This window comes from Columba livia, chromosome 3, assembly GCF_036013475.1.
Source record: "Columba livia isolate bColLiv1 breed racing homer chromosome 3, bColLiv1.pat.W.v2, whole genome shotgun sequence".
NCBI lineage: Eukaryota > Metazoa > Chordata > Aves > Columbiformes > Columbidae > Columba > Columba livia.
Genome location: NC_088604.1, coordinates 116,676,523 through 116,701,539, shown reverse-complemented (window position 1 = coordinate 116,701,539; position 25,017 = coordinate 116,676,523). Strand labels below are relative to the sequence as shown.

The following is a 25,017-nucleotide window of genomic DNA, read 5'->3' as shown; positions in this document are numbered from 1 at the left end:
TGGATGGTTTTCAGTTGCCTGTTTCACTGCAATCCTCCAAAATCCTCCTTTCTTAAATCCCGATGCGTCCATCATCCTCTAGGTAGAAATTGCCCACTGTTGCCAGCACCATATTTTCTGGATTTTGGCTTTGGAAGGCACAGGGAACAGTCTGAGCAGTACACCAAGGGGAGCTCCCCACCAAAAAGTGGGAGCAGCAGCAAACCCCAACCTCTGGTTGTAGTCCCAGTTGCCATGTCTGGAGCAGGGAGCCATCCCTCCTCCATTCCATTTTGCCCTGGGTGATGCTGGCTGGGGAGGCAGGGCTGCAGGGTGGTGGGAGGTCCTCAGGACAGTCACCAGAGCAGCATTCCCACTAGTGCAGGCAAAGAAAAGCAGGAAAATTGTGTGTTTTCATTCTGATGTAGGAGCAAAACCTTTCTAGATTTAGAGCTTCTTGATTAATTTCACTCCTCAGACTCACTCCAGCGCTTTCAGCCTGTGTTTGAGAGCTGGAGTCCAGCTCAACCCATCTTCAAAGTCCCTCACTTATGGCTTCTAATCATGCCCCAGCTACCAGTTCATCCCACATTGGCTGGAAATCAATGGATCCCCTGACAGACTCACCCCCACCCTGCCTTCCCCTTCTGGTACTCAGCACATCTAGTTGGAAAAGGAGCCCTTTGAGTAACCCCACTTGGTAAGAAAGCATTTGTGGCTCCTTTTTCTGCAGAACTGTGTGTAGGTGTTTTCTCATTGCCAACCACCCCCTCAGCCTTCCAAGGGGACGCTCATGTCCCCTGAGCTTGCTCTGTGCAGTGAATCCTCAGACACTACCGACAGTCTGAGCATTTATCAGTAATAACACAATTTCCTGGGGAATAGAGAGTGAAGGTAAACCAGATTGCTGTATGAATAAACACAGATCTGAAGTAATGAATCAGAAGAATATGTGCTCATTAAATACATTAGATCTCAAGGTAACAACCTCCTTTAAAACAACAAAATACCCCAGCTCTTGGAGTCTATGCCTGGCATTCCTCTCCATTCAGGAAAAGCACAAGAGCCTACAAGTACTGACCAGGACTGGGTTCAGAGAAACCGTAGGATTTGTTCTAAAAGGGGCAACTTTTGTGGTCTTCAGCTATATTTTAGCCAGTATTTTGGCCCCGAGCTGTCTGGCCACCCAGGCTGCTGCAGTGTCTGAACACGAGCTGCCTTTCCCATGCTGCACGTGTGCATCGCGTGGATGGAGACGCTGAAGGAACAGCAGCTGCAGCGAAAGTGGAAAGGTTGCACCGCTTGAAACTCATCTGACTTATGAAAAACTAATTTACCAAAATGAGCCAGACTACAGCTGAAAAAAAAGTTAATCTCCCTTGCTTTTCCATAAGTATAACTGTTAATAGCTGTATTTGATTTTTTTCTTTAGTTGCTCCCAATCTGAAATTCTACTTTCCAAATTCCAGCCCAGAGAAAACTTCCACTGCTGAGTTACAAAACCCTCAAACTGGACAACGAGACATGTGGCTGCAATAGAAACAATGGCACTGCCTTGACTCAAAAGGGACAGGATCACAGCTTATAAATATTAATATCTTCAAGGCAACAGTACATGAGAAGACTGGCAATTATTAATAGTTTTAACAAATAGTTGGAGAGAGAGCATTCACTTACAGGTAGTAAGGGAGGATAAGATCTGTAGCTGGTGGAAGTTCTTGGCAGGAAAGCTTGTAAAGCTGGGAATTGCTCAGCAATGCGAGGAACTCATTGCTAGCAGTGCCCAGCCTGGGTATGGCACCACTGGGCCTGTTTCCCTTCAGCTGATATCAAGGATGCCCATGGGCAATGAGGTTGGATCCCTCGTGGCCACACCACAGCTCAGACTCTGAACCCAACAGCGCTGAAGTACAAGAGATGAGTGAGTCACAACCTGGCAAAGCATTGGCACAAATACTGTTAACTTTGTTCAGCTTCTGACGAAAGGTAACCAATACACATGAGCAGTAAAAGTTTGCTTTTCCTCCTCCTTATAGAGCAGCAAAACCCATCTCCTGCCACTTCCAACACACGGAGAAGCTGAAAGTGCTGGACACCGAAGGTGCTGCTCATTTATTAAATCAGACAAGTAAACAGCATCCCAAGTCAAGCTGCCATTGCATTCTGAGGCTGATGGAGGAATACAAAAATAAAGGGGCTGACTTTGGGGTGAGGGTTATCACACATTTCCTTTATAAGCTCTGCAACGCTTCATTGCTGCTGTTGGACACTTTGACCTATGCAAATCTGCAAAATATTTGCCTTCGGTGCACGCTCACACAAATACATGACCCATGACTACGTGTTGCATAAGTTGCAAAGTGCTGGCACCTCCCAGCCTCTAGGAAAACATTAGAAAAATATCACATTTTCTTTGAGAGATTTAACAGGTTCCTTGTATTTCTTTGCAGCTTTTTCCAGCTGGGACACAACAGCCTTCAGCAGCAGCACAACAGCCTCGAGGCCCAGTCCAAATCTATGATTTCCTTCAAAATTTTCCACAGCAATGCTTCACACTGTCAGTTTATGTCCCCACCACGATGCAATGGGCAGGAGGGAATGGCTGGGGCAGTATTTCCAGCTGCTCTCACCTTTCCAAGCAGCTTCACGACTGCTTATTTCACTACTGCTTCAATATTTCTCTCCTGTTCGAGAGTCTCAGCACATGATGCTCTACTTTGGCTAATTAATTTTTAAAGAAGCTATGTATATTAATGCAAATTCTATTAGTGATGCCTCTTGGCAGCCTGTATATTAAATCAGATGCCAGTAGCATGACAACACTTGACAGTCTCCACAGTGGTAAATTACATGTATTATTATTTTATGCCCCTTTTAATGCTTTTAAGACACGTCCTTAAAATAAGTCAGAATTGTTAGCATGCTTGTACTAAAGTACAAAAATATTCCTTCTTAATTTAGCAAAGCGTATGTTCCTATTAGAGCTATGGATGCCGGATAAAGACTGGCACACACCATGTGTGGTGTGAAATGGTGGAGATGTGTCGCCTCCAGTGGGATTGCAGAGACTGGTATCAGCAGAAGCTCTGACTTGCTATTCCTTTGCAACCATAACTTGATATTCCACGTTGGGTGATTATAATCAAGGGGCAATCACAACATTTGACAGCAAGCCCCACTACTCCGCAAACTGTTTTGGCGATAGAAGTTTATAAATCTCTGCTCATGCCACTAGAGAGGGACGAAGTGAGATACTTTGCAAGTGCAAATCGCTGCTTGGGAAGGTTTAGAGTGCAAAGGTTATTGGCAGTACTGCCTGCGTTAGATTCAGCCTTTTCATGTTAAAGGAGAAACATCTGCTCACAAGCTGTATTCCACAGCAAATAAATTGTGCTGCCTGCTCATAATCCAGCAGGAGCTGGACACAGGAAGGTTAAGATCCAAGTATAGATGCTCAGGAGCTTGAAGTATTACAGAGAGAAAAGAAAACTAAACAAGGCCAGAGGATAAACAAAGGGAACCTTTTCAGGGCCATGTTTGTGGGACCAGCAGGACTGAAAGCCTGGGATGGGACAAGCAGCAAAAGGGGAGAGGAAAAGGGAAAAGTCGTCCTAGAGCAGACAGGGACACAGCTGGTCCCAGAGGGATCAGAAATGAAAGACCCTTAAACCTGCAGAATCACAGTAGATCCTGGAGTGGAACCAGAAGCTGGCAAAAATTACCCTGTAGCCACAAAACCCATTGGTAAAGACTCTCTGAACTTATGTGCCTGGCTGAGGCATTCACTAGTTTACTGCTCTGCTAGTTCATAAATGTAAAGCTACTTAAAAGGTCCCAGTATCCATAGGTGTTAAATGCAATGCCACATAATGAGGCTTATTGATTTCTAGCTCCCTCCCTTTCCTTTTTTAATTTTCTCTTTTTTAAAGAAGCACACAGAGAAGACATGGATAATTAGCAGTTAAGCTCACAGAAACTGAGGTGCCCCAGAAGCAAGGCTGCACAGGTAACTTTAACTCAGCCCTCTTGACATTATAACAAAACCTTAAGTTGTATGTTTGCACCCTTGGTTTAGTTGCAGCTCCCTGCTTCACTTCACTGTGCAAGCACAGCAACGTGGTGGGAGTTGATGCTTTGCTCCAGCAACACCATTTGCTGTCTCCTACCTTTGACTTGGTAACCTCAGCATCCTTCAAATACAAGCAGCAGATCCACTGATAAGGTCAAGCTGCTCTCTGTCCCTGGGGTATTTGCTGCTGTTCAGATGAGTTCACCTGGGTAGGCTGTGTAGCAGGAGGGAAAAAGGACTGGCTGACAAAACCCCGTCAAAACACATTGAGTGCCCTTGCAAAAATAATTTGTGACTGGTTAGCGTTTTGCCTGTGTCAGGAGCCAGCAAGGTAAAATAGGTCAGCCCAGCTTTACGGCCAAGTCCTGCTAGAGATGGAACCTTCTGAAGATGTCGTTGCCTGCAGACATCTTAGGTTTTGCATGTAATATTTTTGTTTCCGTCTGCAGTGCATCAGCTGTGACGAGCAATGTTGGCAAACACCACCATGCATCAGCTAGAGCACGCACATCGTGCCACCATGGAGGTAGCTGATTTTGCAGCTGGCAAGTTGCTAGGAATAGTCACTTCTGCCCACCTTCACCTGCACCTTCTCTATCCCATTCTTCATTGAGAAAGTAAAACAAAACACATCCTTTGACATGTGATTATACAGCAAAACAGTATGCCCTTCTCTCATGTTGACTCTCAGAAGATGAGCACCAAGAGGCCTGGTCACTGCTTGGTGCATCACACACTTGAAAAGTCCTAATGTCACCTGCAAGCCATGCCAGTGACTCCTCTCATGTGAGCTACGCAAGAGATACTGTGCACCTGCTGGAGCAAACCTAACACAGCACCACCACTGCTGCAGTCATGTTGGAAGAGGCCCATGGCTCCCCTTAAATAAAGGGTATTTCCAGACCCTTATTTCCATCAACTAAAGACTCAAAGCAGCTTGAGAGAATGTGGCAGCTCAGGAAAGGGTGGGGAAGGTGCAGGGGAGCAGACATCACTCAGGGTTTGTGAATGTCTGTGAATGTCTCTCCCAATTTCTTTAAGCCTTAGCTCCCCATCTGATAAATGCAGATATTCTGTTTCAGGTCAGACATCTTGTTCAACACCAAACAGCTTGTCTCAAGTCTTCCCTTACCCATGTCTTTGTTCATCCACAGAACAGAAGGAAGCTGGGGGGGAATAAAACCAAACCACCACACACTGACACAGCTCTACCTTAGACTGCCACATGCTCCTCTGAACACCCTCTCTTGTCCTCCAAATAACCAGTTTTTGTTCTCTGCTCTCTCACATGCAGTGATCAAAATACTGAAGGAAAACTATCCATAATCAGCCATAACATCTGACACTTCAAACTCCAGCACCCTGGCCTTCCCTCACCCTGACAGTTTTGAAGCCAACGACCACATTTCCCACTCACTGGAATTTCATTGGTGGTGGGAGACACTTTGGCAAAACACCCTATTCTGAAGCACATGGCACATATGACATATCAATGGCAATCATCCCATCCATAATGTCAGAGCCTAAAGAGAGATTTAATCCTATGATATTTGAAGACTTCACAAGAACAAGTTTCCTTTTTTTTTTTTTTAATTTGACTTTGGGGTTTCCTGTAACTGAAATAACGATCTTCAAATTATCTTTCTGGTTGGAAGGAAGGTTTTGCTGTACAAAATGTACAGCAATGCCTCAAAGAAGTTTTTACCTACCTCCTAGGAACAAAAGGTCAACACAAGAAAAAGCACAGGAAGAAGAAGTTGCACATTGCAAGGATCAAATGTAGGTCAAGCCTGGCCTCCTGTGAATTTTTCCTCCGCACTGAACAAAGAGGTTAATTCCACCTCAGGCCAGACCACTCTGGGAAGGAGAGCAGCTCTCCTCCACCTTTCAACTCCTTCCTAGGCTGCAGTTCGAACTAGTTTTGAGAACCTGCAGTCAGCAGTGTAACACAAGTATTAAAAAGATTTCAGCCTACAATGTGTGGCTTTTCCTCATCTGAAGGTACATTGCTGGGTAGGTTTATCCTAGATAACACTTCCACCATTCTCATACATTAACTGGAGCTAACTGGGATACCAGACCTCCGATTGCAACCCACACATGAAGCTGCAGGTGCATCCCAGCACAGCCAGGTCTACCATCAGTTCAGTGAACTTGCCTTCTGCAGACTTTGCTCCATTCCTGAGATGAACCAAGCTTTTGACACTGCAGCAACAGACTGTAGAGACTCAACAAAGGCAATTTCTGTATCTTCATACAGAGAGAGATTAAGGCTTTAGCAGCTGCAGTCAGGAACACTTGCCAACAGCTCATTCACAAAGGCAAAGGAGCGGGGGAAAGCATCCTTCAACATTGAAGTAAGCTGGTGTCAATTCTGGCTTGCTAAAAAGCAGGTGAGCCTTGAAGCCTTGAAAGTGGTGTATGGGGGAGAGTCTTCAAAAGGTCTGATCTAACCCTCCGGTCTCTAAAAGCACCTCTTACAAAGAGAGCTTCGCAAACTGCAGCTCCAGTGGTGCAGGGGAAAGCGATTTGTTCTTTAGCAGAAGGCAGAACAAGAAAAGGTTCCTGTGGAATGCTGGAGGGGGAAGGAAAGACCATAAGACTTTAACAAACTCAGCTTTAAATCCCAAAACAGTCACAGGAAGCTGCTTGGAATCAAAAGCAAAGGAAAAAGCAACTTTCCTGGATGCAGCTGTGACTTCAGGGCAGGAGGACTCACAATTTTCCAGGAAGGAGAGGATTTTGCCCAGGAGGGACAGATCTAAGGACAAGACAAACCAGCTGTGTAAAAGCTCACCCTGCCCTTGGTTACATCGTGCGGGTGTCCATCATCCTCTGTGCGGTTAATCTTGGTGCCAAGTCACTTCAGGTGGATGAGCCTGTTGCTGCCAGCATTATCATCAGCAAGTCAGTGAAGGTCTCAACCCTCCTCCACATGTTCATTACCAGACACTCTTCCCAAACTTCTTCCCAAACACCCTGAATATGAACCATGGACAACGGTGGCTCAGTACAGCAGCAGAACCATTCACCCTCAGAGCGCTGATAGCCAGACAGGGAAAAGCCGTGGCCATGAGACTCCTCCTCTGGATGCTTTGAATTTAATGCATCAAGGAAGTGTCCTCATTCCACCAATGCCCTCTTCGCTCAGGCCTTGCTGAGCCTTCCTGAGTGTCTGTCAGCAGATAAGGAAATGCTTCTTGAAGTGCAGCTTACAGACTGCTGCACAAAAAAATAGTTTATTTGCCTACAGTGCCAGGGATGCAGCATCATGGATGCTTTCAAGTCACTCCAAGTATAGGATGACTACAATACGAGCTACTGAAGCAGAAAGCCTGAAAGGGGGAAGGGAGACAAAGGAAAAAATATTTTTCTGGCTGTCTTTAATGCTATAAGCTTCACTTTTTTCTGTTTCCTAATGTGACACAGTAAGCTGCTTAGGAGCACAGAGTAACAAACTGCTCCTGTGTGGATCACTATTAAAGAACTATTGATAAAGCCAAAATTAAAACTGCATTTGTAATGCCCAGGCAGTAAGTGCTACTTCGTGTTTATAGAGAGACCTCAAGCCCAAAGGTTTTCATGACTGTCTTAATCACTTGCAAAATGGCTTTTGAGGAAGGTTCTGGATATTTTGTGAAACCCCAGAAGATCACGAATTAGAGCTGCCTACATCATAAAATTATGCTCATCAACTGAGTCAGCACTGGAACATGATCAGCATTAACAGGGCTTGATAGACAATAACAAGACAAATTTAAGGTATGACAGAAAGTTTACTAGAGTGCAGATATACTATGAAATAGTTGCCACTAGAAAAATATACTACAGCGTGTAGTTAATAGCTAATCTTCAAAAAACATGTTCTGCAGCAACTTTGAACACTCAACTGAAGAGTGGGTGTTGTGGAAGTGAAAGGGTTGTGAGCCAAATTTTGCTCTTAGCTAGATGTGCTGTTATTGTAGCTCTTAATGAGATTTGGTCATATAGCTGAGAATCAGAGCAGTAGCATGCAATTATTTTTTTATACTGAAATAATGTTGATTCAGAGCTTGGTGGAAGAGACTAGATATATCTAGAGTCCTACTGTAATTTTTAAACACCTGTATCTTTGCAGCTGTCAGGCTTTCACAAAATAAAATCAGAGGTCATATTCAGTGGTACCTTCTTCCTTAAGCAACATGCTGCATCACTCCCTCCTGCACTTGCTATTCAGCCTCCTTACTCCAAAGCCGTTCCATGCTTCAGTGGTGCTTTACTCCAATTTCTGCTGTATCCTACATGACCGCTGAGAATCCGTTTCTCAGACTTCCCCTGGCAGAGCTAAATATGTTGGTGCTATAGGAAAAACAGCACCATATGGCAGTTGTTTGATCTCTAAGCAGAAGCTACGGTTTTTTGAAAGCTGATGAGCTCCACCTGTCTAGAAAGTTTCCTTTCCCTCCCAGACACTGAAAACTACTTTGCATCCCCAGCATCCAGGATAAGGAGATTTGTTCTAGACTGGCACTGATTCCTGACACATCACCCACAATCTGCAGCATCACTACTGTTGGTGTGAAAAGTCAGGGGTTGATTTTTTTCCTACCTGGAACATCATCAGTCTTTGATACTCAGACATCAGCAGCTGATGGGATTTTCCCACCTGTTTCCTGGGGTATTGACCTCAGCTGCAACCCTTGTATTTGTACATAACCTCAGGTGCATAGGTATGTAACATGGCTCAACATCCAATTCTATGAGCTTGACATATATTAACAGTCTGCTTTTGAGATCCTCAGCATTACCTTGGACTAATCCTGCAGGACAGTAAATCTTGTTTGGTGTATTTATTACATCTATATTCACATTAAAATCACTTAAGGACATAAGAAAGGTTCAGCCTTTTGTGGGACACAAAGTGTTTGCTCTGATCTACTGTATGGTGCCAAGAAGAGACCAACTAATACCCAGTTTAGTTCGCTCTGTGCATAGCACCATGACGTGGACTGGATGCATCTATAGCAAAAGAAAAGGACTAGAAAAGAGGCATAAAGAAAGGAAAAGCAAGCATAATTTGCCTTTGCAAGATGCTGGCTCTGCTTGCTTTCTTCATGCTACACAACTATTTGTTAAAGGAAATAATTTCACCAACATGCTTCTCTGCCTTTGTGAAATTACTATTTAAATGCTGATTCTCCATCTGGTGCACAGCTCCAGATTTTTAAGGATATTTAGGGACCTAGCTCTCAAGAATTTCAAATAGATGTCTGACATGTTTTAAAAATGCAATTCCTCTGCCTTTAAATGTAACAATACATGTATTTAACCCTTGATTTTTAGGGTGGGGGAAAGGCATTATAAAAGTAATCGAGAGGGATTTAAGAAAAACAAAGAGACTTCACTTTGAAACAAGATATAAACTTCGATATGAAATGGAGGTTATTGACCACATCTGTCTCACCCATGAAATAGCCACAAGTTACAAAGAGTTTCCTGGTTTGTGACCGGCTCTCAAGTGGGAAAGCAAGTGAAAGTTAAACTTTCTTCATATCATATGTGCTTCAGTAAAGGGCTTACTTTGGATAAACTCACCACTGACATCTGGCTCCCAGGAAGCTTGGCAGGGAGCCCTACAAGAGGTGCAGACTTCCACACCATCAAACCAAAGCCTGCTTTATTGAATGGAAATGGAAAACAGCCTCAAGAAGGAATTCTTCCTATAGGAAACTGCCTGTCAAAGCTCCAGAGACACAGCTATATGCCTGATCCCCATGATCCCATAGCCAAAAGGCTATAGCATAACAAGGGTAGGGTAGAAAGGGTTGTACAGACCAACGCAGGCAGCACTCTCTAGTCCTCACCAAGGCTCCTAGGCCTCCACCACTCCTCATCACCTTCACTTCAGTCCCCTGACAAGTCTGCAAGTCACAGATTAGAAAGATGCCTTGACAATAAATAGTCCCCTTGATAAGGTTGAGCTGCTGCCTGCTTGCACATTTTCTCCTTGTCAAAAGTGAGATATTGTCCGATTATTGTTATAGGAACTGTAAGTTTAATTTTCCTGGATTGTTAAATTTTAAATTGGCCTTTTTTATCCCTACATTTTCACACTCACACCATGCTTATATACACATTCACATTTTTATAGAATCCTTCTGATTCTATAATTTGAAGTTATTTTGAAGACACTCTAAAAGGAAACACTTCTTGAGTCATCTATCCAGAAAGTGCTTTCACTATCATGTGTCTATCCACTGAGGACTCCAAGGGAGACAAAACCCAAAATAAATAGCTATCAAAAAACCTCAACTTTTGAGATATAAGCAATAATTGAAAATCAACCTATAAGAAGGAAGAAATGCTGTGTGACTTATTTGAAATGTGAGCCAGTCTTCCAGTAGATGAAGGTCCTAAACAGCTTTCTTGGTTTTTAAATAAAGTCCAAACTCAGACATCATGGCAAAGATACTTGATGCATTTAACACAAGACATGTAACAAATCACTTCAAGTCAGTCATATATTCTATTTTCCTGTCACCATGGGATCTTCTAGGAAATTGGAATCTTGCTGCAAAACCTTGCTTAGTCTTTCATTTCTCATTGCAGTTTCAACAAATTGCCATGGAGCTGATATGAGACTGCTGTAAATTCTCTGTTGATGTCAATGGCATCACACAGACTCAAAGCAACCATAATTGAAACACATCTTTCACTCTGTGTTTAAAAATTAAGGTTCAGCACACTGCCAAGTTTTCTTTTTAGATACACAAAGGTCTACAAAGGTTGCTCCAAGAAACAATTAGCTCTTCCATTCATCCTGTGATATATATTCATTCAGAAACCCAATGATGACTGACCTCCTTCATATTAGCCAAGATTCATGCTCTCTCATATTTCAGGATAGCACTCTGTAGCAGACTGAAGAATCACTTAAAATGATGTATTCATTATTTATTTCCAGAGTTCATTAAATAAGAATCTTTCATATTTGTTTTCTTCATAGCTTTGTATTGGTAAAGAGTGGAGCATAACCCAGCTTTTGCCCTTGGAAATGGGCATTCAGAGAAGAAAACAGGCAGCAGGCAAAGGCTGCCAAAGGGGAAACCAACCTCAAAGAGCAAAGAATGCAACTTCCATGACAAGCATGAGGAAGATGATGTCTTCTTCCTGAAGACAAGCTTGCAGCAGAGAACTCATTGATGGCGAAATTCTGGTGAGGAAGAACCACTGCTGTGGGGAACAACCAGCAGAGACCTAGGTTAAAACTGTGTCCCTGTTTTGGTTGATTTTCAGTCAGAAGGACATCCCTTATGTTTCCCTCATGTCCTTTGCAAGACAGAGGTGTTTCTCATGGCGTTTTCTGGGTTGCAAGATTCATCTCCCCTACACCGGCATTTGATGCAGGACCAGGCAGCTTCCAACCAAACCAAAGCCTGTTGACCACTGCACAAGCTGCTGTTCCACTGCTGTCCTCAGAGTCCTTTACACAGCCAGAGTATCTGCTCCCTTGGGCCCTGGGGGAGGAATAAACAGCATTCATGGCCTGAGGGACTACCACAGTTGTTTTGCAGAAGCTCAGACTGTTATTCAACCACTACACCTTCAGATGATAGACTCAGCTTATGTCAAGCAGTGGAGATTCACAGTTGCCAGCAGGGCAGTGCTGCAGGAAAAGCAGCCTTGACTTTGACAGGGTGGAAGGGGAGGGAGAGAGGGCTGAGGCTCTGGTGAACCACACTGTGCTGCTGGCCTCAAAACACACACATCAGTGCCTTGGTGGCCCTTGATGTTTGCCAGGATTAGCTCCTTCCTGAGAAAGTGCTGCACTTAGGAGGCAATAAGAAAAGCCCTAGGGACAGAGAACAATCCTTGGGGTCTCCCCTAGAAGTGTCACACCTCTCTCCACATCTGGTGTTTAAGGCAAGCTCTGCCTCCCCCTCCTTCTGTCCTCCTCCAGCTGTGCTTATTTTCCACCAGACTAGGAAAGCAACACAAAAAACAAAAAGGAGGGAGAGTCAATGCCTGCTGCTAAATGCTGTGCTAAAGTAAAGGAAAAAAAGGTGCAAGAGAGAACAGGCTTGTGTGCCAAGCCAAGGCTGTGGCAAATCGATGCTACCACACGGCAGCAGCGTGTGGATCCCGGTGCTGCATGGGTTTCCCATCCACAGCAACACCAGCCCTGCTGATATGTATCTGCTGTTTTTCCACGGGGCTCTGGTCAACAATGTTTTGAATATTTTTCTTCTTTCTTAACATGGTTGCTCAGAATGAGGCAGTCGAAGGGAAACACAGAGGTCCTGGATGTATCGATTAGGCAAGTTCTTGTTAGCAGGGTATATCATCCCTCTCATCAGCTGCCTCCTACCTCCTTTTCCTTCCCCCACACATCTCCTGTTGTTTCGGCACTAATGAAGACAGAAAAATGGTTATAGGATTCTGGGGATAACTTATCAGGAATTCTATATCTATTTTAAAGGCCCTTTTCATTCACAAATGTAATGATTTCTCTCCTAAGGATACTCCTCAGTAACTGATTCATTTGAGAGCAGGGCTACAATTCAGGTGAAAAGTAGAGAAATGTCTCTTTGCTGAATCACTGCAAAGAAAGAGATGATCAATATTTACCTGCATACTTTCTCACCACCCTACAGGACAGCTGTTCCGACACATAGGAAGAGATGAGTAAGGGCACAAAAGAAGGAAAAATACTATATTGACTCCCACCCCCTTTACAGGGCAAATACAACTATTAAAAAAGGCGAAAGAAAAAGACTTAAAAAAACCACATTTGTAGCCTGGTGTCTTCACCTGCCACTTGTGATTTACCTGTGCCGAGCTGAACAGCACAAGCGGTACTTCTGAGCGCCACCCTCAAACCATCACTCACTTGGAACAGGATGAGATGGCTTTTGGTAAGGCATCCTTTAGCCCACTTGAGGAATTTGATATTAGAGCAGCCTTTAGTACTTCACTTTCTGTAGGAGAGTCAGACTCTCAGAATGAGGATAACTGCTGTCTTATTTTGTGAAGTTAACTTGACATACACATACCAACACTTTGAGATCCTCTACAAAACTAGACCCAAGAGTAGATTCAGCCAACTTGAAGGTTTAAAGCTCCAGGCTAGTTGGAAAGCTCAGCCTCACTGCCCTGCCCCAGGATTTTGGTTGCCTGAGGTCCAGACCAGCTCCAGCTTTACTGATCTTGTCCTCTGAAAGAATCAAACCTTGATACTATCACCCTGCCAACAGCCAAGACTGGTTTTGGTCTGCCAGATGATGTGGCCTCAAAGTTAAGATCTGACTCAGCAAAAGACTGGGCCAGTTCAGCCAGCCTGTATGAGAGCAAATAGACAACCCTGGTGCCCTATACAACACATGGGCTTTCAACACTGTTTCTGACACAGACAAGGAGTCAATCTACTAAGCCCCTTCCCCCAGAAGACACAACATAGCCCACCTCCAATGCCACCTGTGCAGGTTCTTGTAAGCCAGCAGAGTAACTATCCTAGCATCTTCATTCTTGGTCAGTAGGATGCTGATTTTGTTTATAGTTATAATATGGGGTGCTCGGTAAAGGAAACAATTGTTGGTTGAAGTTGATAATGGGACTGGGATCTTTCACCTGTGACAACACTTCAGTCTGTCCCAGGTCATTGATGTCCATTCAGTAACTGACGAAATTATCTGAAGATAATTGAAAGACATACACACCACAGAAACATTCATCACCAGCCTTGGCCACCTCCTTGGCTGTCTGTGGGAGATGCCAAATACTAAATGGATGACAGAAGTGAACTCTCCTCACATCATGGATTAAGAAGAACAAAGACACGACACGTTGGTGGAGAATGATGACAAGGGAACCACCATCACATCCCTCCCTCAAGAGATAGATTATTCCCTTCCTGGGCAGCTCTTTCCTAGTCTGTCTACATATCATCCCTCATCAATATTCTGTGTAGCTTGGAACATCTTCTGAAGGATTAAAGAAGAAACCAAGCAATGGGCTTGTTCAAACCATTCTGCTTTTGAGGACTCTGCAAGTGAAATAATCTGTGCAATCTGCTCTGCTGAACCACAGGGAACACAAAGATACCTCTGTTAGACTGAGAGAACTTCAGAGACAAACTTTAGCAAATAGAAAACTGTCAGAACTAGAGGTCACAGAAATAGGTGCTGCGATGATGGATTTTACTCAGAAAGTTGAACAGTAATCCTACCCCAACAACATTTAGTAATGCCAGTGGGTTTTCCTCAAAAGCTCATTTAAACTCTATTTCCAGCAAATCTTTACACAAACCTGTTGTGGGTACAAGGAGAGCACGAAGCACTTTCTTCCTTTTGCATCACCCTCCTACAGCTGGTGTGGGATTACAGCGCAGAGCTGCTGAGTCCTTAAAAAAAGGGACAGAAGACAAATATATATGCAGCATCCCATGTCATCTCCTACAGCCAGCCCAAGTAATGCAGCTGGGTCTGCATAAAGCAGGTACTTGCCCCTCATTAAAAGCTTTGCTGTCGCCCACTCCTCCTGGGAAAGTCTGTTGTCACCATTGCAAAGAGCCAACATCACAAGGTTTTCCCTTCCTGGCTAAATAAATAACACCAGTCCCCCTCATACTAGACCAAAACCTGCAATTAAGAATTAATTCAGGGTCAGATATCTAACTGGCTTCTCCAAGGGGACAGGGAAACTCAGCAACATGTTGTGTACACTGAGGACCAAAGAGGACTCCAGCAAATGGTGCTGTAGGAAGAGGTATTTGCATCCTTTCCTGTCAGGGCAGGAAGTACAAGGGAAGAGAAAGGAAAAAAATACATGCTCCATCATCAGAGGAAGGTATCTTCAAGGTTTTTCAGCTAATATTGCATGGTTTAGCTCCTTGAAATTGCCCTTTCCTCTGAATACTTGCAAGACTTAATAAAAATAGGCTTTCTGAAGCAGGCAGCTGCTGCCTGCCATTTCCCCCACACCGATACAAAAGCAATACAGAGAGTGGGCTAAGTTACTGCAGCATCTCCCCCTGGTTTGTTTTTTTTTTTGTTTTATTTTTAGCTCCATGTCTTCCAGTTCTCAGAGCAACCCCTGCATACCCCTGTCATTCCAGACTCAGTGGATTTCAGATTCTTATGATATTTCAAGTATTCCTAAATGAAAATGTCAGGACAGATTATTTTTTCTTGATCTCAGTACCCCTTTTTATTATTTAATTTCAACAGGCTTGTGAAAAGTACTTTCTTCTGAACAAAACGACAAGGACAGCAGGGCCACATTGTAAACACAATCCTGTTTCTTCTGACCAGAGTTTTGATGCTGGTTAGGACATGCTGTTCTCGTCCAGGTTACACTAAAGACAATCCTTCCCCTCAGCCCAAGTCAACAAACAAGTCTTGGACCATGTGCTCCAAGAAAAGCAAACATAATACACTGAGACTTCTTTAATCAGATAAATTACACCTTAGAAGTAAAGAGAGGATAACTGGGCAAGTTAAGGATTTGTTTAGTTCATTTCAACCTCAGATTTTTACCTATTATCTACTGTTTGCATAATTTCTCATTAGACCGCCCATGTGTTTTAAGAAGGCAGCATGTTCCCTGCAGCAGGCTTCAGGTTATTTTCAATATAACATTCCTAGTTGTTTTTGACTCATGGAAGAGCAAACTACAGCACCTGCAAACAAGAAAACAGCCACCAAACAACCCTATGGTCTTCTAACCATCATTGTGTCATACTTCTGACTGAAGCACTGTAGGAAACATGCTATAGTCCTGATCAAACACCACACAGCAAAGCCTTCTGCATGGCCGGACAAAAGCAATACCCACAAGTACTAGGCTGTGCAATATTTTGCTATTTAATATCACGTCTCACAGAAGAAGAGCAGCTGTAACAACTCACTACAAATACATCCTTGCAATTCCTTCCAGCCTCCACCAAGGTGAGCCAAGACCATTATCATACAGCTTCTCCTTTGCAAAGGGTACACTGAACCCTCTGCCTCTTCTAATGAAGGCTAAGCAGACAAAATTGAGTGAGTTCCTGCTTCACTTGTTCTCCCCACCCCTCCTCCAGTATCTTTTCTGGACAAAAATAACCATTGAGATGAGCATCCAGCTTCATACTCAGAGAAACTAGAGGATAGAACAAACACCTTGCAATGAGATGCAAAGAGCCAATGGGATCCCAGGTGAGCATCTTTACCCAATGGGCTGCCCAGTTTCTGGTTTATGTTTGCATGGCCATTTAGCAATGCAATGACTACACGGTTCTACCAAGCATTCCTATCACATAATGCTCTCTATACGGTCTGCATACGTACGCAGGAAAGCCATGCTGTACCGCACCGCTGGCAGCCTAGCCTAATACGCCAAGTAGGAACTGTAATGAGGAGACATGGCAAACTGGTTTATCTTCCCATCACCTTCACAGTTAGACAGTTATGAGACTATCTCTATTGGTGGTGTGTGTGTGTGAAATCAAGATCAGGAAACAATTTTGTCCTCACAGAGAGGTTGCATTACGACCCAAAGCATATCAGTTTAAAAACCTCCCAGGTCTCTTGTCTTAAAAATAATAACCATTACCTTGCACAGCATACAGGGAAAGCCTACTGAAGGCAGAAAAGCGTAGACTGGAAATGGATATTTTCTACTGCCTTTTGCCAGTGTCACCTATTTTAGACTGCAAACTCATTAAGGCATGGAGTAGTCTCAGTCACTCTATTCACATATGGCACAAGAGAAGCTGTGCTTAGTCTTGGTTTAGGCACTGCTGTCATGTTAGTTATTTCTAATGGCAATGTTATATTCTAATTATGATACACTCGTCCCCCCCCGAAGCATCAGTGCTACCGCTCTTGCAAAGTGCTATATAACAGGAAAGAAAAAGAAAAGATTTCTTCAAAGTATTTAAAAAAATAAATCAGCTTATGAAACTCAATAGCTGAACTCTAAGAGATTCAGATCATGGTCTGCCAAATTCTCCTGCATTGAAAGAGAGAGACAACTGCTTCACAGTTTTTCTGTTACTCTTCAGACACTGTCCCAGAAGCACCTACTGTTGGAAAACTACAGTTTAGCTCTATAGGATGGTTTACAACAATAAAAAAACCCCACCAAACCCAGCCCTCTGCTGGAAGCCTCTCGCTCTTCCCTGCATTCTGATTTTTAGTGCAGGCAGGTGGAGCTGAGGGCTCCAGCCAGCACACAGCGTTTTGCTGGCTCGGGATGCAGCAGTCTGCACAGTGATGCTCAATCTGCTCGCCACCCTCTCTGCACACCCCGGTCTTGAAAGATCTATAATACAACCAAAAGGATAGAATTCATTTACCCAGAAAGGACAGAAAAAGACATTCCGCAATAGTATCAATAAGATCTCTTTCAATCGCTACCCCTCCAAATACCCACTGCAAATTTAGCAGTGATTTATTAGTTGCTGGCTGATGTGAGCAATTAAAATAGAACATTAGAAGATATAGGTGAATTCAGCACCTTGTGTGGATATGTAGCAATAAATCTGTTCTCTGTCAGTGTGTGGGAGAATTCCTCCCTGCTGTGGATTCATACCCAGCACCAGACAAGGATTCTTGATCTTATTGCCAAATAAGCAGTGGGACTGGTGCATAGGATGGCAGCAGTCCCAATCTCTGTGCAGGAAGAAAACAGTGCTAGTGCTAATTCTTCATACAGGTGAACTACAGACATCTCCTTTTCTACAAGGAAATGTCATGCCACAAATTAATACACACGGGCTGCTTCTCCCTTCAGCCTACGCTATGTTGTTTTCTGTTTGTTACGAGTGAAGATGAAGCCAGCCTTGAGGGTCCCCCGCACAAAACCAATTGATATCACCAAGTGGATCAGTTTAAAGAGTCAAATTCCAATACCTTTGCTCACTCCCAGGGGTTCCTCCAGCTTTTAATATGCATAAGGTTGTGCAAGGAACGATGACTTACACCATGGGTGCCAACACAAGAGGGCACAGCAACGCTGCCTTCTCCACATGGGGTCACATCCCAGCTCCTCTCAGAGTGAAGAGTACAGAAAGAAATGAAGAAGCCAAGAAAAATTCATGGGAGGAGCCCACAAAGCTAATCAGGCAGAAAGCCCAGCATATGACCCAGCCCCCCCAACACCGTAGGGCAGCTCTCACTCTGGCACGCTCTGTGCTGTTGTGATCTTCAGTCCATTTTCTACCCCCTGTAGCTAGAGGTGGAGGCACAGCTTTTAAAGAGCTGAAAGCTAGAAAGCAAATAGAGTGTGCTCCAAAGGGATCATTTTTAATTTCTTTGAGTACTGCATGTTTGGGGCTGGACTCCCAATGAATTCAAATAGCTGAGATTACTAACAAGCCCAGTGCTGCTAAAATCTCCCAAATGAATGATTCCTGCCTTAAGAGGACCTTGGCTCCAGAACAAAGCTATTTCTGCCTTAGCATGATTGATTCTGCAAACCTGCTGGCTATTTTTTTTTTGTGTGCAGAAGATCTCAGATCAGCTGAAGGGTACGTTCTGCAGAGAGATTCCAGCACTGAGACAAAGCAATGCACATAGCACCATGGCCACGTGCCAAGTGACTCACAGGAACAAGAGGACACTCAGAAACCAAATAAAGGAGTTTAACTACTCCGTCTGGGCCTTCCTTGCAGACCTTTCATACTCAAGGAAGGCTCACTGCCTTCCCAGGGTCCCACACACTGGAAACAAGAGCGGCTCAGCTCTGCTGCAGCACAACAGCCATGGTCCTGCTGGCCCCAGGGGGTCTGAACCGCATTGAGACACGACTGGAGGGGCAGCAGAAGCATCCTGGCATAAGAGAGGAAAAAGACAAGCTGCAATGAGGATATTTTCACATCCAGACTCTTCTTGCAGGAAAGCAGATAAATGACTTTGTGTACTGCTCAGCTGAACGTCTCACCTGCTTGGAAGATAGCCAGAAGCTTCTCCTGTTCTCCTCCTTGAACTATTATAAACAGGAGTCAGATATAAACCTCAACACATCTATATCTTGTTTGCATGGGTGCTGTGTGATGGAAAACCCCACAGGAATAAATCACTCCCACAAAGGACTCTGATGTCTACTTTAGACCCCTGATGGGTAAGTGCTCACAAAGTTTGGGGTAAGGACAAGACAAAAGCCAACACTGAGACATGTCAGATACTGAGTGACAATCCCATGATGACTTGTAGGTAGTGCTCAGAAGTAGATGTAGCATCAGCACTCCAGCATTTATTCCCTGACAACAGTGGAAAAACAACCTCCCACCCCACTACTGTGCCATTGCAAAGACCAAACCAATTCTTCTCTTGTTGGCGGTTGTTCTGCAATTAGATAGACCTCATAGCTTCAGCTCACTTGCTTGTTCAGGGCTCTCTTCCACCCTCTGTTCTTCATCTCTTCCTGCCTTTTCTTAAATGCCCCCCCGCACACCAAATGTCACCCTCAGCCTGTTACACTGAGCAGACAGGTCACAGACAGCAGTAAAGAGTCAATCTACATATTAAACCCTTCATTTCTGGCCTTCCTTCAGGAGAAGGAAAAACAACTCGTCAATGGACATACCACAAAGACTTAGTCTCCATCCTCCGAATGTAGCAAAAGACAAATAGCAAGCTGTGAATCTAGATTGGAACCAGATCAGGTGTGGGCAAGAAGCTTCTCACTGTGCCTTGAAGGTGCTCCAAGGCCCACACCATCACTCTCACTCCCTGGGTGACCAGCAGCAAAGGGCCACAGTTCATTTGCTAAGCAAGGTAGCACAGAGGGGATATTAGCTCCATTTTCCTTGTACCTCCTCTTCCACTAGGACTCACATTGCCTGTAGAGAAGCACATGAGTAGTCCCCATCTCCTCTACCCAGATGCAGAGTCAAAGTAGCAGCCTGGCTCCGAGCAGAGCAATTCCCAGCCTGTAGCATCCCTTGAGCCCGTAACAGCAAGGGAAGTGCCAGAGGCAACAGCCTATTTTGATCTCCCTGTTATCTGGATCATTCTGGTCACGAGGAACATATTACTCATGAGCCACAGTGTAGGAACCATTGTTTCAGCTGTAATAGCAACACTAATAAGGCAAATACAAATTTAAAATTAATGATTATTTTTTTCTAGTCACCTTTTAAATCCAGCCCTTTGCTTTGAAAAGGTGCTGGGTGATGAATGAGGAAGCCCAAGTCTGCAGACCTCTTTCACAAGCATTTTTGACACAAGTCAGAGACAGAAATGCCACAGGCCAGCTCCAGGGCCACAGCACTGCTGTGGGCACTGATGGGAGCTGAGCTTGATAATAAGGGCTCTAATGGGCTTAATAGGGGCCACATGATGGGCATCATGTTCACCTGTGGTCTGTGCAGGCTCTGACAGCCTCCTCTTAATAAAGGGTCTTTTTTTCTTTTTTTTTGGCAAGTGTGAGAGCTGCAATCTGAGTTGTGGGTGGTTGCTCAGACAGTCTTCAAGTAATGAGGATTTTTCCTGCTGAGGAAACAATCCCTAAGGAACTATTTTTAAGTGATTCAACAGCAATCCATATACATCCCTCAGTCCAAAGCTGTTCACAGACCTGCACTGAAGCCCACAGGAAAACTCCTTTGGATTTTGGATCAGGCCTCCACTTTCTTTAGTCCTTTACGTTGGTTTTCTTACACACCTCAATCAGGCAACGTGAGAGCTTTCTCATCAGTATGCCAGCAAACCCAGACCTGACCTTTCACACCCCCTGCCAAGCCAGGGCTGGGTTCACAGTAGTGCAGGCTGTCAAGTGTTATCACACTCCAGAGTTCGGTATTTGCATGAAAAAAGTAGATGAGCCAGTAAGCTGACATCCTCTGATTCAGGTTCGTATTATTCATATAGCTCCTGTGAGAGAGCAACGCTTACTAATTACTCAAGAGTTCATAGTGTCCATACTTTAGAAACAGGCAGGTCAAAGAACACTCCCTAGACTCCTTAAAACACCTTAAAAACACCAGAGGCAAGAATTAAGCCGAGAGACAGTTTTTCTCAGCTGTGCTCCAGTTCCTCAAAATATTTTGAACACTTACTAGCTTTCCAGAAGCGAGGAAAAAATTATCCCACATTCAGAAGCTGGGGAGTTCTTAACAAATCAGCTTCCCCCTCTCGTGCAATTTTCAGCAAGTTTTTCCATTAAAAAAAAAGAAGAAAATTAATTATTTGAAGAACACTAGGAAGTAGGAGGGGAAGTTGAAATAACCCTCAGGAAGTTTCCAGGACAGTTTCACTCCTGTTTAAGAGATATATTAAGACATTGACCCATTGATACAGAGACAGTCTTTCTGTTTGACTGATGATGCGTAAGAGTCCTTTGCCTCAGACCAGGCTGAGGAATATTGCCAGGAGTAATTTTAAACCTACTTCTATGTATATGGAAGCTGAACACAAGGGTTAACAACCCAGGCTAAATATCTTAAAACTCAGTCCTGTTGTATAGAGTAAGCCTGTCCTTTTTTGAGTCACCTGAATTATTCCAGTTGCACATCCATGGGATGGAAAGTTGACATCATGGCCCAGAGGAGCACTTGCCATTTCCCCTCTAGTAGGTTCCCTGTCTGATGTAGTCTCCCTCCTTTCGTTCAGAGATTAAACAGACACATCAGGCTTTCCCCAAGAGCCCTTAGTGACAGAAACGAGTCTCCAAAAGGCTCAGCAAGCTTATGACTTCACTTATCAAACAGAAACCTCCTCTCTAGGCACTCGCCCAGTTGCTTTCTGGGCTCTCCTTGGAGAGGCAAATTACAGAGGTAGCACCAAGTCCCACTGAGCAGGTGTATAGTAAACAATAGATAAGGATGAAAATATTTACAACTCTAAACGGGGCAAGGAAGCAACAGCAACAGAAGCTGAGACAGATTCAGCTCAGTTTAAATAGGGGGAGAGAGAAATGCAGCTGCATCAATGTAGCATATTCTGTAAACCACCATCAAGGACTGCGCCAGCCAGTCCTCACAGGGAGGCTGAGAACACTGATTTTCAGGGTGGAAGTGACTTTCCAGAATGGCACAACTGTTCAAGAGCAAGGCTAGAAGTAAAACCCAGGTAGGTTCCTGTCCTTTTCCTAGAGCTCAGTCTCTTCCACTGCTCTGCACAGCAAGAGAATTTGCCAAGGAGAAAGGACCATTTCTTGCACAGGACAGTGAAAACTGTAGCATGAGACGATAGCTGAGAGTCACAACTGAGTATGGACAATAAACTTGTTCTGATGTGCAGTGAACACTTGCAGGCTCTGTAAGTAACAGTAACCCAGACTGCCTGACATATATAACAGAGCTAATTAGTTTAATCTGGAGTAAGAGCTAATGATGAGCAGCACAGTCCTTGAGCCTGTAAACACAGGATCTCAAAAAACAGCTATCACTCTCAGTTTTTGGAGCTACTAACAGTAGATCTGGCCCCAGACTCAAATTGTCTCCTCAGAGAGGGACTCAGCTCAGCACCAGGTTTTTCACTGAAAGCAGCAGCTGATGGCTGAGATACCTCTGACAGTGAGGCCTCAAGGGCAAGACAGTCCCTAGGACTGTGCCTACGTTAAAAAGCATGCTGGACTTCACATTTCTCTTGCCGTTTAGTCTAACTGAGGATGATCAAAAGTCCTGTTGTGTGGTAAACAACAGCTCTCAGATAGAGATTGTCAGCAAGCTGGGAAGTCATTCCTTCTTTTTCCAGATCATTTCTACAGGTGCCTGAGATTATTGCAAACTACTGCATCAATGCTGAATCACTCCCTCCTTTGCATATCTAAGTACAGCTCACTCCCTTTGTAATATTTTGTCATTCCATTGAACCAAAAACAAAAAAATAGGGGAGAAAAACTATCCAACCACCACACTTTCAGCTTCCCAAGTCACTTAGTCTCAGCTTGAATTTTAACTACACAGTCAGACAGCAGCACTAGCTGTTACATCAGGGGTTTGGAAGCAAAGGGGATGGAGGAGGTGAAGCAAGCCCAGGAGACAGCCAAGAGGAAAACATCTTTAAAGCTCTCCTGAATTGGTGACACTTACCTGTTTGTTCTGTTTTATGCCTCTGAGTTTCTCTGAAATAGAGAAGAGCAATTATGAAGTGACCCACTTTCCTCCTGTTTAGTATAAGGAGGAAACAGGGGGAAGGGGAAGAAGGGGAGGAGAGTGAGAGGCGCAGAAGGATAACATCAAAGGGGAAAGAGAAGGGGAAAAAAAATCCTTACTGAAGGTAGGAGGGTAAATTGTGATGACCCAGTTTAAAGGAAAGAGCAGGAACTAGACCTATTGGCAGTCAACACCTTCCCACACACTCTGCAGAAAGGAAACAGCAAGGGAGAGGAACAAACTCAGTGCTCACAGCACTTTTTTTGCACTACAAACTCATCCCTCCAGGACAAAGGTTGCACAAGGAAAGCTCCACAGCACAAGATTTCTCTCCTCCCAGCTCTTTTACCAGTGTAAGGGAACAGTGGAGCAGCAGAAGGCATCCTAGGCAGGATGGGGCAAATTAGAGACAGGTGCTAGAATTTAAGGTCAAAAGAGCTCAGCCAGTTTGCACCAAGTGAGGCTCCCTCACAGATATGGGGTGGGAGCCACATTGAGACCACAGGGAAATGGCTGAGCTCTCCCCTTGTAAAAGATGCAACAAGTGGTATCACATGTGCTAATGTCAGAGGAAATCACTCAACTTGATAGCATGATCTGACATGACAGTTCTAGCCTTCATAATGGTTTAGGCTGATATCTTCAGGAGATCTTCATTTGCTGTGGCTTTCACCATTTGCTGTGACAACTGATGGCCCTGAACTTATAACTCTGTAGGGGAGCCCAACAGCCATTTATCTTCTAGACAGAAACCAATATCTGGGAGGAGAAGAGGTGTTCTGGTTCGCTTTACATTTTTGTCATTTACTTCAGGGTTCATGAGGTTTTTACTTCCTCCCTTAAATCACATTTACCTCACTGGCTATAATCAAGAACAACTCAAATGAAGTCAGTGCTGCTGCACCATTTCACACCATTCAAAAACAGTGAAATGTTGTAATAAACATATTTATGATGTGAGTAGTAATTATAACCATCAAGGAAGGACTATCCATACCCTCATCTCCAGGTGGATTATTAAAAATAGCAAGCCAGCTTTTTGAACTCATCACAGGTCCATTGATTTCAAAGCTTGCAAACAGAATTGCACTTCTTGGTTCCAAAAGTCTGCTCACAATTTTATATAGCTTGTGTTTCCTGTAAACAAGCAATATTCTCCAAAAACATAACCTCATTCTAAGCGTGGATTGAACCAGCATGTTAATTTGCACTCGCTTAAAGCTTAGTGGTCAGCTAGAGTATACGGTCAAAATTACACAGCGAACTGCAAATATATTATATTGTATACCACTATATTTGTATGTGCTAGGAACAAGGTTTTGAAATGGTTGTCAAGCTAAGGTCACATGCGCAGGAGGAGAATTCAAATCTGATTAGGGTTTATTTTATGAAAGCAGGGATCATTTTCAATGAAAAATGGAGTTTAATCCTTACTTGCTCTCTATATCACAGGCACACAGACATAACTCTGTCTATGTCCCCTTTCCTCCATAAAATACAGACCAAATTTCTCCTTCCTCTGTGTCCAACAGGCAGTTGAGCTTGGCCTAAAACTCCCATTGGCAAGACTCCTGGAGGCCTTAGACCAGTCACACCTCCACACTACATTATAATCCACGGAGATTTGTTTATGTTGTGGCTACTTCTCCTTTACACATCGGATAATAGGGGTTAAAGTCTGGCATTGCTGGAAATGACGTGGACAAACTGGACTGTGTAGCTGGGGGAAAGCAACCAGACGAAGGCAGGGGAGGTGGGGTCAGCAGTGGAGACCCAGATTCATCAAGTGTTTATGTCCTGGTTGCTCCTTGAGGACCTGGTCAGGTGACAGATATCAAAACACCTTTGTGGGTCTGGCTCTGTACATCTAAGAGAGTAATCAGGAAATTGGTGGGGACTCATCTCTGAG

General features: G+C 44.0%; 1 long non-coding RNA gene across 1 annotated transcript; it reads right to left on the bottom strand.

Annotated features, from left to right (window-relative positions):
- Positions 1-1,363: 1,363 nt before the first annotated feature.
- LOC135579217 (uncharacterized) lies at positions 1,364-23,442 on the bottom strand. Its single transcript, XR_010471926.1, has 4 exons — positions 23,228-23,442; positions 23,046-23,077; positions 14,333-14,426; positions 1,364-1,882 (listed from the first exon to the last, which is right to left on the bottom strand). It is a non-coding gene; the product is annotated as an uncharacterized LOC135579217 (long non-coding RNA).
- Between the last annotated feature and the right edge of the window lie 1,575 nt (positions 23,443-25,017).